The 18,347-nt window shown below is 40.8% G+C and overlaps 1 long non-coding RNA gene across 2 annotated transcripts in view; it reads left to right on the forward strand.

Moving 5' to 3' along the window:
• Positions 1–18,347, forward strand: part of LOC133536691 (uncharacterized) — a 162,550-nt gene that overhangs the window by 38,294 nt on the left and 105,909 nt on the right. The window lies entirely within an intron of this gene.

Consider the following 18,347-nt stretch of genomic DNA (forward strand, 5'->3'; position numbering starts at 1 on the left):
ATTGATGACTTGGCCATATGATACTAAGCAGCCTGGACTGTATAGATATGTCTATGTATACTGAACCCAAATATAAACGCAACACTTTTTTTTTTTTAGCTCCCATTTTTCATGAGTTGAACTCAAGGATCTAAAACTTTTACTATGTACTAGTGTTGTCTCGATACCAATATTTTGGTACCGTTACCAAAATTATTTTGATAGTCTTCAGTACTTTTCTAATTAAAAGGGACGACAAAAAAAAATGCATTATTGGCTTTATTTTAACAAAAAATCTTACGGTACTGTCAGGCTTGCCCCTGACAGTTTGTCTATGTTTTAGTTTTTCCCTCTGCATTTGTCTTTGTTTCCTGTGTGTAGTGTTTCCTGTCAGCGCTCTTATTTTGTCTCTTTCCTGTGTTTCTCCCTGGGCACTGTTTCCCCTCAGATGCGGCTGATTGGCATCTTGTCCACACCTGGTGTCAATCAGCCCGCTCCTATTTGTACCTGCTTTGTTCCTCCAGTCGGTGCTGGATTATTGTCACATATTGCATGTCGCTTCTGTCTTGGATTGTCGCTCCTGTCGGGTCGTCTTGTGTCTTTGCAGCGTAGCGGTAAGCTATAATTCGTTAGATGTTTGTAGCTTACTGTTTTCTGTTACCTGCTTACCATTTGTCTTTTTACAACACGTAACCACTTCTGTTATCGGTTCTGTTTATGCTAGCCTCCATTCTAAGCCTTTTGTTTTTGCTAGCTTCCATGCTAAGGCCTTTTTGTTTGTTATCCTCCTCGTGCGCGCTTTTTGTTGTATCCCTTGTGTTTGGTTTTGTCTTAGTATTTTAATTAAATCATGTTTACTTACAAAATGCCTGTCTCCTTCTCTGCATCTTGGGGTTTGTCACAAACTAACTCAGGTACATTAAACATTTGTTTCTTATTGCAAGTTTGTCCTTAAATAAAATAGTGAACTTACAAGACAACTTGCCTTTTTGTAGTAAGTAAACAGACAAAGGCTCCAAATTGAATGTAATTTAAGTCCCCTGGCTGCTTCCGAGAATTAAAGCGGTCACCTCAAACACAAGTAGGGATGTACTACTGAGTTCCTGGATTTTTTTTATAACCGGTTCCTAATTGGGTCAGTCCAATGGGAACATTAAAATTCTGGACTAATTTTTTTTAATCCATCTGTTTTTGTTTCTTGTATTGGTTAACTTTGTGAGACTTCCAAAAAATGCTTACTTCTAGTATTATAATAAAAGTCGTAATTTTACTCCACAAAAGTCACAATTTTATAAGCAATGTTTAACATTTTGGCAATATTATAATAATAATCAGAATTTTACTTAGCAAAATTATGACAAAATTCTAAATTTTGTCACTATTTTACAATATTTATTTTTTTTACAATATTGTGATACGTCAGAATATTTTATGGCAAATGTCACAATTTGGCATAAAAAAGTAATAATTTTGCATAAAAAATAAAAAATTTATGAGAAAATATTGCAGTATTACAGAAACAGAAAACATGAGAAATTGTTCCCAATTTTATAAGAAAAAAGTTAACCCATTGTGAGAAAAAGACTGCTTTTAGTTATTTTATTTATTTATTTTTTGTTTATAATTTTTTTTTAATCTTCATTATTTACTTCAAGTTATTAGAGTATGTCTCTATATACATATATGTATTTATTATTTTATTAGTTTTCGCCAAAGGGGGCACATTTCAATTTCTTACACACACGTGTTATTACATATGTTGACCAGAGGGGGAGCACTTAACATTTTCACACAACATATTACCAGAGGGGGGAGCACTTTTAAAACCGACACACAGTCAATTTGAAAAATCCCTCCTCTTTGGGACAACCCTAATTTTGATACATTTCACCACCAGGGGTGCAAGTGAGACATTCTCAATTAGATGCAATGGTTTTCCCTATTGGGACCATTAATTCGGTCCCAACTTGTTCACCGTCCCTCATAGGGAAGGCATTTTTCCTTGTTGATGTCACAAGAAGGGGGTAGGAATACAAGAACGAACACACACACGCACGCACACACACACATAATATCTCAGATGTTATAGATAAGGGGTGTCAAACTCAAATACAGAGTGGGACAAAATTTAAAACTGAACAAATCCATGGGCCAAGGTGGAACAAATTAACCTTTTAAACAAGTTTTGCATTGAATATTGAACAAGCAAGGCTTATATAACTTTATAGTGACATGCAAAATCGAGTTTCAAATAATAGTAATAATAATAATTAAAAAATATCAATGCACTTAAAATAAAATTTAAATAAAAATGTAATGCCTCTTTTCTATTTGCAGCCTTCAGAGGTAAATATCAAAATAACCTTTTTCCACAGGCTAATTAATAAATTTGAAAATTAAATAATAATGAATTAATCAAACATTCAAGCCTTGAAGTAGCAAGAGAAAGTGCATGAATAAAATGTTAATTATTGCTCAGTTTGCTACATTGATTTGCTTTAACACTGAATATGGAACAAGCAACGCTTATATAACTTAATAGTGCAAAATCAACGTTCAAGAAACAAACTAAAAAACATCAATGTTATATTAAATGAAATATAAATAAAAAATATAATGCCACTTTTCTATTTGCAGCCTTCTGAGGAAAATATCAACATTAACTTTTTCCACAGGCTAATACATTTGAAAATAAAATAACAATGAGGTGGGCGGGGTTTGGTGGTAGGGGGGGTGTATATTGTAGCGTCCCGGAAGAGTTAGTGCTGCAAGGGGTTCTGGATATTTGTTCTGTTGTGTTCATGTTGTGTTTCGGTGCAGATGTTCTCCCGAAATGTATTTGTCATTCTTGTTTGATGTGGCTTCACAGTGTGGCGTATATTTGTACCAGTGTTAAAGTTGTTGATACCCCCACCCTCAGTGTGACCTGTACGACTGTTGATCAAGTATGCCTTGCATTCTTTTTTGTGCGTGTGCAAACCGTATATTTTATATGACTTAGCCGGCCGGCACGCTGTTTGTATGGAGGAAAAGCGGACATGACGACAGCTTGTAGAGAACGCTAAACGCAGTGTCTTTAAGGCACGCCCCCAATATTGTTGTATGGGGGGAATTTGGGAGAATGGTTGCCCCGGGAGATTTTCGGGAGGGGCGCTGAATTTCGACAGTCTCCCGGGAAAATCCGGAGGGTTGGCAAGTATGAGTATTATTTGTGAATGCGGTGTAACAGCTGCACCACCGCTGTATAATACCGGCGGGCCAGCTCTAATGTTAATTTGATATTTCCTCAAGGGCCAAATGAAATTAGACGGCGGGCCACTTTTGGCCCGCAGGCCAGAGTTTGACACCCATGTAATAAATCATCTCTGTCTAGCATTTTGGAATCAGGTCCTTAAAAACAGCAGAGCTCAACCAAAATAAGTTGATAGAAAAGGGCTCCCCTGTCATTAAGGGCCTTTGGAAACGGTTGTGTCAAGAGCGCTCTGCTGTTTTTAAAACACGAGTCTAAGATTCTATTGATTTCAGGATCAGCAATTTTGCAGCTGGTCCTTACAAAACAGCACAGCGTTTGTAGCACGTAAACAATGTTTGACTAACAGTTGTGCAAGTTGCTTCATTGTTAGGAAACACAACTTAAAGGATCTTGTAACAGGTCCGTACCAGATTCATCCTGGATTTAATTGCGTGGCAGAGCAATCACTGTCTGCCCTGCAAATCCTTGGTAAAGCTGTGTTTTACAATAGAGGCATAATTGCAGGAGTTTAATTGCCTGCCAATGCTCCCACTGCCTGCTAGCGCTGAAGAGCCCAATAATTAGAAACAGGGAGAAATTAGGTGGCAATTTTGTCTTGGCAATTATCATAATGCAAAAGAAGTGCCATTAGTATTGTTAGCCCCATACAACATAATCCTTTGACACCATCAAGTCCTCGCTCTTCGCTGCTGGGTGCAACAACTCTTGATTTCCCACTAGCCTTTTGCTCCGTCTTTGTCACATTAGTCATCAGGACAGCCGACGCGCGCTTTCCGAACCCCTCGGAACTTGCAGACCGAGCACATCCGTGTCCCGGAGTGCTGCGAGGATTAGTCGCTAACGCATTTGCAGGCCGTGTTTTCCTTTTTAAAGGTATATAAATTGGGTGTTAATCCTTTTTCACCATGTCGTCCATGAAATTGGGTTTGATGTAACAGAAAATAATGCATACGGCCACCACCTCATCGTCTTTGTATCCGGTTGTTTTCTTTCTCCGCCCTCTTGTTAAGCTCATAACTAAAGATGCATATGGCCCGATAAGGCCTGCCCTTCAATATCTGCATAGCAAATGCTCTTTACATATATTTAGTGTATCCGGAAATATAGCTATTGCACAGTGGAGGGAAACGTTGTCCAAGCTATTCTTCACCCTAATCTTTGCCTAGAGCCAAACAAAATGTGGATTCTGCAGAATATCAACAAGCGCTGTATCACTTTTGTGCATTTGCAGGTTTTTTGTTGCTTCTGGGATAGTCAGCGAATAAGTGTTTGGTGGAAATGTAAAAAAAACATGTTGTTTTCTCCACAAAGAAATAGGACATTAAAGGTTGAACCCCTGATTTTATTGTATTTAGAATCATAAGACTTAATAGAAATGTAATAATCTGCTTCAGGGTGCATCTGTATAACCTGACTCTTGCCAGATCCTTGTAGTTCGCTGAGCTCCACACAAGGATCTGGGAGTTCTCAATAGGAGATGTATTTCAGAAGGCGGGGCCTTGTAAAAAAAAATCATTGTATGTGATTGGATAAACCATTTGTCCGTTATCTTGAATGATGTGCTACTTCAACCACTCACATCGAAATCAATCCATGACGCTGATGAGAACAACGCTGGGAAATCCAAACCAGAACAGCCGACATATTGGATAACGACAGAGCGAAAAGTAAAATTAATGCCTTCAAAACAGTTCTCTTTTCATCTTTTAACCTTCGTCTTGTGTTAGGGTCGGCACCGACCCGTTTTAGTTTTTAAATGCATAAAAACACCACATACATTTATTGATCATTGTCTCCCAAAACGTTATTAGTTAATGATATTATCAGAGACAACAATCTTAACGTCATCGGTCTCAGCGAAACCTGGCTTAAACCAAACGACTTTTTTGCGCTAAATGAGGCATGTCCTCCTAACTTTACACATGCGCGTATTGCCCGTCCGCTTAAAAGGGGTGGGGGGGGTCGCACTAATATACAACGAAAACTTTAACCTTAGTCCTAACATAAATAATAAATATAAATCGTTTGAGGTGCTTACTATGAGGTCTGTCACACCGCTGCCTCTACACCTGGCTGTTATCTACCGCCCCCCAGGGCCCTATTCGGACTTTATCAATGAATTCTCAGAGTTCGTTGCTGATCTAGTGACACACGCCGATAATATAATCATAATGGGGGACTTTAATATCCATATGAATACCCCATCGGACCCACTGTGCGTAGCACTCCAGACTGTAATTGATAGCTGTGGTCTCACACAAATAATAAATGAACCCACGCATCGCAACGGTAATACGATAGACCTAGTGCTTGTCACGGGTATCACCGTTTCCAAAGTTACGATACTCCCGTATACTAAAGTATTGTCTCCGATCATTACCTTATAAAATTCGAGGTTCAGACGCATGTTCGTCAAACTAATAATAATAATAACTGCTATAGCAGCCGCAACATTAATACAGCCACAACGACAACTCTTGCTGACCTACTGCCCTCGGTAATGGCACCATTCCCAAAGTATGTGGGCTCTATTGATAACCTCACTAACAACTTTAACGACACCCTGCGCGAAACCATTGATAACATAGCACCGCTAAAGTTAAAAAAGGCTCCAAAAAAGCGCACCCCGTGGTTTACAGAAGAAACTAGAGCTCAGAAATTATTATGTAGAAAGCTGGAACGCAAATGGCGCACGACTAAACTTGAGGTGCACCATCAAGCATGGAGTGATGGTTTAATAACTTATAAACGCATGCTTACCTTAGCTAAAGCTAAATATTACTCAAATCTCATCCACCGTAATAAAAACGATCCTACATTTTTGTTTAGTACGGTAGCATCGCTAACCCAACAAGGGACCCCTTCCAGTAGCTCAACCCACTCAGCTGATGACTTTATGCAATTCTTTAGTAAGAAAATTGAAGTCATTAGAAAGGAGATTAAAGACAATGCGTCCCAGCTACAACGGGGTTCTATTAACACTGATACGATTGTATATACGGCGGATACTGCCCTCCAAAATAGTTTCTCTCATTTTGAGGAAATAACATTAGAGGAATTGTTACAACGTGTAAATGGAATAAAACAGACAACATGTTTACTTGACCCTCTTCCTGGGAAACTGATCAAGGAGCTCTTTGTATTATTAGGTCCATCACTGCTAAATATTATAAACTTATCACTTTCCTCGGGCACTGTTCCCCTAGCATTCAAAAAAGCGGTTATTCATCCTCTTCTTAAAAGACCTAACCTCGATCCTGACCTCATGGTAAGCTACCGACCGGTGTCTCACCTTCCCTTTATTTCAAAAATCCTTGAAAAAATTGTTGCGGAGCAGTTAAATGAACACTTAGCGTCTAACAATCTATGTGAAACCTTTCAATCCGGTTTCAGGGCAAATCACTCCGCGGAGACAGCCCTCGCAAAAATGACTAATGATCTATTGCTAACGATGGATTCTGATGCGTCATCTATGTTGCTGCTCCTCGATCTTAGCGCTGCTTTTGATACCTTCGATCATAATATTTCATTAGAACGTGTCAAAACACGAATTGGTATGTCAGACTTAGCCCTGTCTTGGTTTAACTCTTATCTTACTGATAGGATGCAGTGTGTCTCCCATAACAATGTGACCTCGGACTACGTTAAGGTAACGTGTGGAGTTCCCCAGGGTTCGGTCCTTGGCCCTGCACTCTTCAGCATCTACATGCTGCCACTAGGTGACATCATACGCAAATACGGTATTAGCTTTCACTGTTATGCTGATGACACCCAACTCTACATGCCCCTAAAGCTGACCAACACGCCGGATTGTAGTCAGCTGGAGGCGTGTCTTAATGAAATTAAACAATGGATGTCCGCTAACTTTTTGCAACTCAACGCCAAAAAAACGGAAATGCTGATTATCGGTCCTGCTAGACACCGAACTCTATTTAATAATACAACTCTAACATTTGACAACCAAATAATTAAACAAGGCGACACGGTAAAGAATCTGGGTATTATCTTCGACCCAACTCTCTCCTTTGAGGCACACATTAAAAGCGTTACTAAAACGGCCTTCTTTCATCTCCGTAATATCGCTAAAATTCGCTCCATTCTGTCCACTAAAGACGCTGAGATCATTATCCATGCGTTGGTTACGTCTCGCCTCGACTACTGTAACGTATTATTTTCGGGTCTCCCCATGTCTAGCATTAGAAGATTACAGTTAGTACAAAATGCGGCTGCTAGACTTTTGACAAGAACAAGAAAGTTTGATCACATTACGCCTGTACTGGCTCACCTGCACTGGCTTCCTGTACACTTAAGATGTGACTTTAAGGTTTTACTACTTACGTATAAAATACTACACGGTCTAGCTCCATCCTATCTTGCCGATTGTATTGTACCATATGTCCCGGCAAGAAATCTGCGTTCAAAGGACTCAGGCTTATTAGTGATTCCCAAAGCCCAAAAAAAGTCTGCGGGCTATAGAGCGTTTTCCGTTCGGGCTCCAGTACTCTGGAATGCCCTCCCGGTAACAGTTTGAGATGCTACCTCAGTAGAAGCATTTAAGTCTCACCTTAAAACTCATTTGTATACTCTAGCCTTTAAATAGACTCCCTTTTTAGACCAGTTGATCTGCCGTTTCTTTTCTTTTTCTTCTATGTCCCACTCTCCCTTGTGGAGGGGGTCCGGTCCGAATCGGTGGCCATGTACTGCTTACCTGTGTATCGGCTGGGGACATCTCTGCGCTGCTGATCCGCCTCCGGTTGTGATGGTTTCCTGCTGGCTCCGCTGTGAACAGGACTCTCGCTGCTGTGTTGGATCCGCTTTGGACTGGACTCTCGCGACTGTGTTGGATCCATTGTGGATTGAACTCTCACAGTATCATGTTAGACCCGCTCGACATCCATTGCTTTCCTCCTCTCTAAGGTTCTCATAGTCATCATTGTCACCGACGTCCCACTGGGTCATTATTGTCACCGATGTCCCACTGGGTGTGAGTTTTCCTTGCCCTTATGTGGGCCTACCGAGGATGCCGTGGTGGTTTGAGACACTGGTGATTTAGGGCTATTATAAGTAAACATTGATTGATTGATTTTTTTTGCTTCAAAGCTTTTTGACTTTGTCAGGAACCTCTTTGTCAACAAAATAAAACATTTAAATTTTTTTCACTAAATAATAAAATGCTCTGGTAGAAATTATGCCCTTGGTGTTGTTAGGGTCGGTTTCGACCCGGTTATAAAAATAAGATGATAAAGCAATGATAAGAGCCAAAACTGAACACACTGACAGCCAGCTCCTCTCCCAATCATGTGAGCTTTAGTGGATTCTCATTTTACCTTGTTATCCTGTACAAAAACAAACAAAAGACGGACACTAAAAGTGTCACTTTTTGCCACTCTGATTTTGTTTTTTTATTAGTTTTGGAACTAGTAATCTATTTCTCTTGGTTTCATTTGCTTGATTGGTTGTTTGTTTGATGTTGGATTTCTGTTGCTGAAAAAAATACTTTTTAGCCTATTTCTTGAAGGGTCGAAATTGACCCGTAACACCATAGATGTTACTATAGTTAAAATTCTTAAAATGAAAAAATAAACAAAACACATTTATTTAAGAGATGTGTTCTAATACCCCTTAGTAATAGTTAGGTCACACAACAACCTTTTTTTTTATCTATGATTCTCTTGAGGTTCGTTTTACCATTTTTAAAAATTGAAATCGAGGGGTATACTGACAAAATAAGGCCCAATGGCCCAAACCAAAAATATTAAAACCAATATTTTCAAGTATAAGGAAGCCTAACAAGGTAACCAAGAGATGAGAAACAAATTGGATGATAATTGTTTTTAGTGTATTTTACAGCTGATTTAAAACATGGGTCAAAACCTACCCGTTAACATAAGAGATGGTAACAGAAAGCTAACACAAGAGGAAGGTTAAAGAATTAATATTTGATAAATTAAACAAAACAGTTGCAATAGCACAATCAATCTCAGCACACGACCCCTCGCTCCGTGCCAACCTTGTTGTTTGAATCAAACAGTCGCTTCGGCGCTATGTCACATCTAGGAAATCCCGCCCGGCGATTCTGATTGGTTCATTATTTTTTGCTATCTTGAAGGAGTTTGCAATGCCCTTGATCCCAGATCCTTGTGTGGGGCTCAGGAAACTACATGGATCTGGCGAGAGTCGGGTTATCCATCTGTAGCCATCATCGAAAAACGAATTCGCTGTTTAGGAAGTGTTCTGACGATTTAACGTTTTAACTACCATACAAGTGTAGACTGAAATTTAAAAGTTCCACAGAAACCACAGAGAAAACCTTACAATAGCTATAGATCAAGGGTGTCTAACGCACGGGCCGCAGGCCGGATCAGGCCTGCAAACGGGTCTGATCCAGCTTGCGAGATGATTTTGCGAAATATAAACATGAGCTGAAGTTTTTCAATGAAATAAACTATTTTTCTAGATGTGTCCATTGGATGTCACAATAGCAATTCTGCCAGGCAAGTAAACTGTTTATACCGGGGCTCATCCCCCCGACCCCAATGAAAAGTAAAACCTGACGTTTTACGTCACCTGCTTCGAACACATCGTTATTTAGCACACTCACTGCCCCAAAATGTCTCCGTCAAAAATGAGAAAAGTGAACGCAAAGAGTTACTCAAGTCTCTGAATAGTTTCTAACTCCATTTGTATGGTTTATCGACTTAGCACAGGATCAATAATTGGAAATAACAAATGAGGTATTTGATACCTACATTCGAAGACCTTGCATCTATTATTTATTTGGTTCAATCCCAAATAGGCTGTGACTTAGATGACTTTGTAGATACACTGAGACAGTCTAAGGTTATTGTGTTGTTCATGGTGTTTTTGAAACTGCACCATTTTTTGCCTCAGATTTTTCAACTAACTTGAAGTGTTTTGTCAATAGGATTGATTGAGATTTGTACTTTTTCCACAATGTGCTTGTTATATTTTTGGCCAAAGACGATGACTTCTGGTTTGTTTGGTAAGCCGTTTTACTGCCATGTTACAGGAAGTTTTTAAACAATTAAGATGTGTAAATAAACATTTACAAATTTTTTCTGCGTAAAATACAGCACTAATTATGTCTATGGATGTTCTTATTCATCCAGGTCGTTGTAGTCTCAGGGCATTCAACTGATCACAACCGGACTCTTCTGTCTTCATCCAAGGTCAGATGTGAGGTGACACGTCTTCTAAGACAAATCCAACGGTCCAGTTTTTGTCTACTGAATGCCCTGAGAATATTCTGATTAGGATTACTGTCCTTCAAATAAATCACCCCAGAGATGCCCTCAAGTCAAATTATCTCACCTCTGACACCAGTTGGCACTGACTTCTCTGATTCGTCTTTAGGTTTCAACCCAGACCCCCTCTTCCATGAGCCCATGTTGTACCAAGGCGCTGAATCCTGGTCATGGAAGTGCCTCACCCATTTTGGCAGTCCATCACATTTAGAGTTAAACATGCCATTGCTGATGCTATTTGTCACGGAAGTCCGAGAAGTATCGTAAACCCAAGGTCGAGCATTTTCTATTCGGGCTCCAGTACTCTGGAAAGCCCTTCCGGTAACGGTAACAGTTAGCGATTCTGCCTCAGTAGAAACATTTAAGTCCCATCTTAAAACTCATTTGTATATGCGAGCCTTTAAATAGATCCCCCTTTTAGACGAGTTGATCTGCCGTCTCTTTTCTGCTTTGCCCTCCTCTCCTGCGTAGAGAGGTTATTAGGTGACCACAGATGCCGTGCTAGCTGTTCAAAGCCAGGACCCAGGATGAACCACTCAAGACGATCACCTGCTGGCCCCACTATGAACTGGACTCTCACACTATTAACTAGATCCACTCGACATCCATTGCGCCGGTCGACTCCCTTAGTTCCTGTTTTGTGCACCCCTGGGTTTGTTTTGGTTACTATGGGTGCTGATTGGTTTCACCTGCCTCTGATTAGTGTTCGGCACGTTCACCTGCTGCCCGGCACTAATCAGAGAGCTATTTATTCACATTGTGCGCCACATAAGGGTCGCATGTTACTGCGGGGGTCGTTCTCCCAGGATGCTGACTGACCACTCCGGACAAAGCGTGAAAGTAGGGTATGATTTATTTGTCATAAATCATACCGGAGATACAAAGAAGCAGGAAACAAACAAAATGGGTGCACACCGATCGAAGCTAAACTTGGCACAGGAATCATTAATCACGAAAGAGGAATATACCATTCAGCAAACAATGAAGCCAGACCGAGTGTGGTGCACAACGTGAATATCTCTCTGATTGGTGCCCGGCAGCAGGTGAGCGTGCCGAACACTAATCAGAGACAGTTGAAAGCAATCAGCATCCATGGTAACCAAAACAGGAACTAAGGGAGTCCAAACTAAACAAAACATGATCCGTGCAACGGATCAGAACATATAAACAAACTTTTGCACACCGACTTTAGATATTACTTACAGTCCGGAAAGGGCCGAACCAAGATCTGAAAAGCTGATACGTAGTATGAAGACTGTAGCAAAGAAAAAATGACTTGGTGGTTCAAGAAACCCTTCAACATTGATGTTGTGTGCAAAATCTCAGTGGCTCTCAAGCAATAAAGCAACAGGATTTGCAAAACGATTTTAATTGGGACGCATTATCCAAATCCCTCACAGACCTAAGAAGCAGACAAAACGATATGCACGGATAAGTGTGAAGGTCGACCAGACGCTAAGGCGGAGCTATCCTTATTCCGCCCCAACACGTGTGTGTGTGTAGGTACGCAGCAGTCGGTGACCAGGTGGCAAAATCCACCCATGAGTTTTCACTTCGTCGATGTTTACGACCAGTCCAGCCCTTGTTTCATCACACACTTGGAAGTGCCGCTTACAAGTTCTAAACTCCATGAAGGGAGAACGGCTAATGAGGCCCTATGTAGAGAATAAAAGGGGGATTAATGAACAACCTGCTTTGAAGAGGCAAGGCAGCCCGAGCTCTTTACAAAACACGCTTATAGATAATGTGTGTGTGTATATATATATAAATATATGAACACTAGGTGAGCATATTGGGAGGCTTGGTATTGAATGGCCCTCGCCGCGCTTGGAGGAGCATTCTGCTGATGGAATCAAAACCCCTTTCACACATTCAAATGAGGTGCACTCAGCTGTGATTGGTATTGGAAAAGCATTTGTCGGAACAGAGGCTCACAGAAGGCTTCTTAAATACAAGGCAATCACGACGTCTGACGGCGAGGCGAGGCAAGAGGTGTGCCCGGACTGCAGAGTGAGGGAAACAGGACAAAGGATTATGATGGTAATAAGCGGTAAACCAAAACAAAGTCATCCCCTGATTCCCTCCCTTCTACTCTCTCTCTCTCTCTCCCAACCATCTCTTCCTATCTCTCTCAGCCCTAAATCCTTGCTCCCTCGCTCTGTCCTCCTTCTCCTCCCTCCATCCCCCCCTTTTTTTGCAAGCTGCATCACATGTGCCACATATTGACAGGGCCCATTTTTCCACTGTGCCTGAGCTACAATTTAAAACTCATTTCTCATTATTCGCGTGGAATCTACACACACACACACACACATACACGCACACAATTTCTAATCTGTCCAAGCCATGATGGCTGCTGGCAGAAGCAGAGGCGCTTTATGCAGATGCCTGACTGTACACCTGCATGCAATGTCAACTCCGGCACACCCGGATGGCCCTATTTTATTACAGGCGTCAGCGAATCCGCGAGCCGTCAACTGTGAACCTTTTTGTGCTAATGCCTTTTTCCCCCCCGTCTCTCCTCTGCCTTCCTTTGGATGGGCTTTTTGGTCTACAGTCATTTTTCATGCGTAGATCAGAAGCTGTCTTTTTTTTTTTTAAACTGGTCACTTTGTAAGAGTTAGCCTCTTTGGCGGGTTTGCGATGCAAAGGGGAACGAAGGCAAGAGTCAAATGTTTACGTTCCATTAGGCAATATTGACTTATTTATTATTGTATCGTTCCAAATCAATTTATTGAGTTGTGAACTTGGCCTGTTGTGTCGTCGTTCAGCTCAACAAACCGTGTGACTTTGCGCTGTACTGTCATTTGTCAGTGTTGAGCGTGAGGATTATATGCAAGAGGAAGGTTAACTGGACTGTGTCAAAGTGCTGAGAACTGGTAATTGTTTGTGCAATCTGGCACTGTGTTTTTTCAAACTTTTTTGGAGTCGAGGCACATTTTCTTCTTTGAAAATATCCGTAGGCACACAACCAGCAGGAATCATTAAAAAATGAAACTCAATAGACAATTAAAAGTTGTTGTTGCAAATGTTGGATATGACTTTAAACAATAACTCATCATCGGCGGTCACTCGAACAAGTATGACGATCCTCCCGTTAGGGGTGTATCCCTTTTTTGGAGGATCCTGTGCGTGACTTTGTTTTAAGAAATACTTGAAAATATATACACCCTCCGCTACACGCCTTCCTCCCATCTCTCAAACTCGGAGGTCTCAAGGTTGAGAAGTATGCAGTTAAAGTGAAGGATGTTGCCCCCAACAATATATCGGCCCTAGAGGGAACGTTTACATATATATATATATATATATTAGGGGTGTGGGAAAAAATCGATTTGCATACTAATCGAGATTCTCACATTGTGCGATTCAGAATGGATTCTCATTTTTTTTTAAATCGATTAAAAAAATATATATATACATCCATCCTTTTTCTACCGCTTATTCCCTTTTGGGGTCGCTGGCGCCTATCTCAGCTACAATCGGGCGGGCGGACAAGTAGCCACCTCATCGCAGGGCCAACACAGATAGACAGACAACATTCACACTCAAATTCACACACTAGGGCCAATTTAGTGTTGCCAATCAACTTATCCCCATGTCTTTGGAAGTGGGAGGAAGCCGGAGTACCCGGAGGGAACCCACGCATTCACGGGGAGAACATGCAAACTCCACACAGAAAGACCCCGAGCCTGGGGTTGAACCCAGGACTGCAGAACCTTCGTATTGTGAGGCAGACGCACTAACCCCTCTACCACCGTGAATATATATATTTTTTTGTAATTTTAATCAATCCAACAAAACAATACACAGCAATACCATAACAATGCAATCCAATTCCAAAACCAAACCTAACCCAGCAACACTCGGAACTGCAATAAACAGAGCAATTGAGAGGAGACACAAACACGACACAGAACAAACCAAAAGTAGTGAAACAAAAATGAATATTATCAACAACAGTATCAATATTAGTTATAATTTCAACATAGCAGTGATTAAAAATCCCTCATTGACATTTTCATTAGACATTAGTAAAAAAAAAAATAAAAAAAACGAACAATAGTGTCACAGTGGCTTACACTTGACACTATCATAAGCTTGACAACAGACTGTGTCCAATATTTTTACAAAGATAAAATTTGTCATGTTTTTGGTTCGTTTAATAGTTAAAACAAATTTACATTATTGCAATCAGTTGATACAACATTGTCCTTTTTAAAAAGATGTACTACTCTGCCAGCATGTCAGCAGACTGGGGTAGATTCTGCTGAAATCCTATGTATTGAATGAATACAGAATCGTTTTGAATCGGAAAAATATCGTTTTTGAATCGAGAATCGCGTTTAATCAAAAAAATCTATATATAATCGGATTGCGACCCCAAGAATCGATATTGAATCGAATCATAGGACACCCAAAGATTCGCAGCCCAAATATATATATATATATATATATATATATATATATATATATACATATATATATATATATATAAATAATCCGTTCATGAATGAGTATTCCCATTCAGCCACCGTGTTCAATGGAAAAGTCTGATCTACAAAATTTGCAGGCAGTATAACTCTTCCCCTTCAAGCTGTCCTGGATGAACTTAAATTATTTTTACCAATCATTTTGGAACTTGCAAGCGTACTTCTTCCTCTTACTCGTCGTCGCGATGTCTCTTTTTCGTTCTTCTGCCTCGTCTCTGTTAGGTTTTTGGACATTACTACTTTCCATAATTTTGAAGCAATGCCTGATGGGAATCCGGATGTTGTGTGTATTAACGTGCCGGCTGGAATAAACACATGCTGAGAAATAGCTCCGTGCCTGCCCACTTTATGGGTTATAGATAAACCTATGGATAACGGAGACATAAATAATAGTCTCCTATTCAGGTTGTAGAGGACGCTAAAGGCAGTGCCTTTAAGGAAAGCTCCCAATATTGTTGTCCGGGTGGAAATCGGGAGAAATTCGGGAGGGGCACTGAAATTTGGGAGTCTCCCGGGAAAATCGCGAGGGTTGGCAAGTATGTTTACCTGACAGTGGGTCCCTACAGTTCCGCTCTTTTGTCGGAATGATGAGGCCGTCTATTTGTTACAACTCTTTATTTATGTTTTCCACCAAGCCAAGTGGACCTCCACCTTGCTATTAACACTCCTGAAAATGCTGCCGCTCCCTCTCCTAACTTGCCCACTCACTTACACACGTCACTCACCCCACATACCGCCATTCTTAAAGGGGAACACACAGCTTATGGCCATCACCAAGCCGGCGATGAAATGTTCAAGTCATCGAGTGGCACCTATTAAATGACATTGGAACTATCTTGCCAAATTCTAAGTTTGTTGACATTATTTTCCATAAAAGTGTAGATGTGGCTGTTTTTAAACAATTGATGATCTCAATACAGGTGATAATAATTAAATTAAATTTGTAATATGCATGTGTGCCCTGGCACACCATCATCATCATTTCATGACCAAAGAAAACAACATTTTATACTGAAATAAATACAACTAAATAAATAAATAGAAAAAAAACCCAGCAGTGGTAAAGTTTACATCCATGAAGGAAAGAAGAAAGTAAATGTATGTTTATAACTGAATACATTTACATATGCATAAAAATGTGTTTTCTTTTGTAATATTTTTTTAAATGAATTAAGTAATGTTTATGACAACATTTTTCCAAAACACAATATAGAATGTGAGATACAACATGATAATGCATACATTTTCAAAACGGTTACAAAAAAGTGAGACTCCAAAATTTTAGTGTGGGACCCTATTTTTATGACTTGATGGGGCTCCTGGGACCCTATTTTGAAAACTCCTAGCGCCAAGACTGTTTACCTATAAGTTACTGTACGTGAAGGACATCAAAATGGATTTTATTTTGTCATAATATTTCAAGAGTTCCTCACAGGGAACCTTACAATTTATTAAATCCATAAACTGCTACAAACGTTTTTAAAAATCTGAGCAAATGGTGAGTTATTGTGATGAAGAAAAGTCCCATATTTTTTTTTACCATGTTTTTAAATGCAAATGTTGATACTCCTTTGACTTGCGGCATTAGTCACACGTAATAAATGGGTTTGTCCACTCTGCTGATGTTTTTTGGTGCTAAATTAACCACAACATTAGCGCCACATTAAACATTATGGTCCAACGTTTCCTTCAAAATAATGTTAAGGCCAAAACAACTTAAAGCCTTGTCCAGCTGTTTACTGACATATATTGTTCATTTTTTCTGCTTATTAGTGATTCCCAGAGCCCCCCCCCCAAAAAATCTGCGGGCTTTAGAGCGTTTTCTATTTGGTCTCCAGCACTCTGGAATGCCCCCCCCAGTAACAGTTAGAGATCCTACCTCAGGAGAAACATTTAAGTCTCATCTTAAAACTCATTTGTATACTCTAGCCCAGGGGTCTCAAACACGTGGCCTGCGAGACGTTATTTTGCAGCCCCCACCTTAATATGAAAGTTTAATGTTAGTGCGGCCTGCAAGTTTTATGTGAATGGCGCTTGACAGCGTTGTGTTATTTGGATCCAAAATGGCCCTTTCAACTTTCTGGGTTGCCTACCCCTGCGTTAGTGGAAAAGCGGCAAACAAGTGAAAGCGTCAGAGAAGTAACCATGGAGATATCTGTCCGTCAGTAATAACAGTTTCCGATAACCTGGACCAATTAAAACCGTTTTTTTTTTATTTTTTATTATTGTTTAACTTGCATTGCCGCACACGATGAACATTACATACGTTTGTATATTTCTATATGACGCCGGATGACACTCCGGGAGCCGTCACTTTTCGCGCTCGCTATCCCAGTACTTTCCCGGCTATTATCCGCTGACACACATTGCGGGAATAACATTATTCTCCGTGCGTCGGCTAAATACAAATATATTCCACAACCTAAAACATGTCTTTTTTAAAGCCTGCAATAAAGAGAAAGGTGCAACGCCTATTCCAGGAAAAGTAGGAGCCGCAATATTTCTATGTTGAACACGGGAGCACCCCGACGTGTCTTATTTGCACAGAGAAAGTTGCACAAGGAATACAATTTGAAACGTCATTATACAACTCGACATGCTGAGGAGTATGCAACATTTTTTTTAAGAAATAAGAAATATTTTCTTGCGGCCCAGCCTCAACCAGTCTCTGCGTCCAGTGGCCCCCAAGTAAATTAAGTTTGAGACCCCTGCTCTAGCCTTTAAATAAACACTTTGTGATAGCCTCGTGTCGTGCGGGTTCCATGGACCACCAAATAGGGACATTAATGCGACCAGCTTTTGACTTTTCTTTACTCTTTCAATAAAGCTGCGTCTTCTTGCTCCGGGTCGCTTTTCAGCTCCACCTTGCTCTGCTCGCTTCGCCGTCTGCTTTTCAGCACCACGTCGTTGTCTCTGTCTGGCTCTCGGTCTCTTGCGCGCTGCGTCTGCTTCGGACTCTCCGACTCTCTCTTCCCCATCATTCACGGCTGCCGCCCTTTTCCACGGTGCGAGGAGTTGATCCGATTGTGCCCAGGTGGGCGATGTACGCACCTGATATGATTTACGGCGTCGATCCCGGCGTGCCAGCCACGCCTCCTCGCTGTCGTTCTGCCGGCCGATTCTCCCCACACCCACCTTTTAAGACCAGTTGATCTGCCGTCTCTTTTCTGCTCTGCCCCACTCTCCTGCGTGGAGAGGTTACTACGTGACCACAGATGATGAGCTAGATGTTGAAAGTCGGGACTACTCATCTGTGCATCAGTTGGGGACGTCTCTGTGCTGCTGACTTGTTTCCACTCAAGACGATCCCCTGATAGCCCCACTATGGACTGGACTCTCACACTATTAATTAGATCCACT

The sequence above is a fragment of the Nerophis ophidion genome, linkage group LG02 (genome assembly GCF_033978795.1).
Source record: "Nerophis ophidion isolate RoL-2023_Sa linkage group LG02, RoL_Noph_v1.0, whole genome shotgun sequence".
NCBI lineage: Eukaryota > Metazoa > Chordata > Actinopteri > Syngnathiformes > Syngnathidae > Nerophis > Nerophis ophidion.